This window comes from Rhagoletis pomonella, unplaced genomic scaffold (assembly GCF_013731165.1).
Source record: "Rhagoletis pomonella isolate Grant_MI unplaced genomic scaffold, Rhpom_1.0 Rhpom_scaffold_00003, whole genome shotgun sequence".
In the NCBI taxonomy this organism is placed as follows: domain Eukaryota; kingdom Metazoa; phylum Arthropoda; class Insecta; order Diptera; family Tephritidae; genus Rhagoletis; species Rhagoletis pomonella.
This window is the reverse complement of record NW_023458557.1, coordinates 46032375-46034715: the sequence shown is the minus strand read 5'-3', so window position 1 is coordinate 46034715 and position 2341 is coordinate 46032375.

The window sequence follows — 2341 nt, the reverse complement described above, 5'->3', positions numbered from 1 at the left end:
GTTATCTTTGAATCTACAGGGCCTAGCAAAAAGTGTTGTATGCACAGCTTATAGAAAATTTTATTACCTTTTAAAAGCTTCAAACCGTTTTGGAATTGCTTTATTCGTTCTTGAGATATATATGATTAAGTGGACCCAATTTTTTTTTTTTTTGCAAAAACGGTAAATTGCAAATATCTCAAAAACGGTACCATAAAATTAAAAATAACCTTGATTTTCGGAATCAGGGGGTGATTTTACATAAGAATTTCATAACGGCGTCTCTGGTAAATTTTGGCCGTCGACCAGTGTAATTTAAATGACTCGCTTATAGATTTGCAAAACAACTCTTTTCAAGAGGAGTTGGCAAATCCTTATGCTAGTCAATATAATAATGAGGTATATGCAACCTCAGTGAAGCTTCCGCAATATTGGACAAGTTGTCCAGAAGCTTGGTTTGTGCATATAGAAATGCAATTTAACATGAAAAACATTACACAAGATACTACAAAATATGAACATACAATCACAGCGCTTCCGCAAGAAGTAATACTTACAATATTATATTTCATTCAAAATCCTCCGCATAACAACAAGTTTTCAGAATTAAAGAAAGTCTTAATTGAAAGGCATTCTTTAAGCGAAAATAAGAAATAAGATAAAATTTTGTCAGATTCAGAGATGGGTGATCGTAAACCCTCTGAATTTTAGTCAAGATATTTTAAAGAAACTTTGGCTGAGAAAATTGCCAAAAAATCTTAGTGTGATATTAGCTAGTTCAAGTACCAATGATATAAATGAATTGGTGAAACTAGCTGATAATATTTGGGAAGTGATTAATAAAACCGAAATATCAGCTATGAATAGTTTTCAAAATTTTAAGTCACAAGACACAAATATTGAGAATTTAGTTAAAACGACGAATCTTATGTGCGAAAATTTTCAAAAACTTTCCTTTGAATTAAATTCTATTAAGCAACAAATTAATCAAAATTCTAGATATAGATCATATAATAGGAATTGTTTTAGAAGTCCATATAGAGGTAGATCAAAATCTCGTGATAGTCAAAATTGGTTATGTAGATACCATTACAAATTTGGTGATAAGGCTCAGAAATGTCAACAGCCTTGTGCTTTTTCTAAAAACAAAAATTCGTTAAACTAGAGTCATCCGTTGTTGTGGCGGCAAACAATGGAAATTTAGATATTACCACACGTCGCCTATTTATTTTTGATAAAACAAACAAACTAAATTTTTTGATTGATAGTGGAGCAGAAATTTCTATACTTCCGGTAAAAAAATTCCCTCATACAAAACATTCTTCAGATATAATACTTACTGCAGCCAATGGTTCAACGATTTCAACGTATGGTAAAAAGATTTTAAATATAAATTTAGGTTTAAGACGCGAGTTCCCATTTACGTTTCTCATAGCTGATATTGCGAAACCTATTATTGGTGCAGATTTTCTTTGCAAATATGGTCTCTTAATTGACATGAAATGCAAACGTTTAGTTGATCCAGTAACAAGTCTTTCGGTTAACACAGTTTCATGTGTTTGTAACATTTCGCTTCCAAAAATTTTCGTAGTAGAGAACAAGTATACAAGATTGTTGAAGGAGTTTCCTTCTTTGATCGCTGAACCAGATTATTCGAAACCGGTTAAACATTCTACGGTTCACAGACTTTTTACTGAAGGAAATCTGCCATTCTCTAAGCCAAGGCGCTTGGATCTGATTAAATTTAAAGTAGCCAAAACTGAATTCGATTTTTTAGTGAGGACAGGGATTTGTAGACCTTCAAATTCTTGTGTAGCATCTCCACTGCATCTTGTACCTAAAAAAGAACTGAATGACTGGCGTCCTTGTGGTGATTTTCGGAGACTTAATGTTGTGACTGTACCGGACCGTTATCCTTTACCTCATATTCAAGATTTTAACATGAATCTCAGAAATAAGTATATATTTTCGAAATTAGATTTGGTAAGGGCCTACCACCAAATTCCAATGGCAGAAGAGGATATCTATAAAACTGCAATAACGACACCTTTCGGTATGTTTGAATTTATACGAATGCCTTTCGGACTAAGAAATTCAGCGCAAACTTTTCAAAGATTTATTAATGAAGTAGTTAGTGGTTTAGATTTTGTTTTTACATATATTGATGATCTATTGGTTGCAAGTGAAAATGAAGAACAGCATTTTAAAGATCTCCGTATACTTTTCCAACGCCTAACAGAGTACGGGTTAAATATCAAACCAAGTAAATGTACTTTCGGTGTTACAAATGTTGACTTTTTAGGACATAATATTTCTGGGGCAGGAATTAGACCCTCTGATGAAAAAGTGATAGCAATTCGTA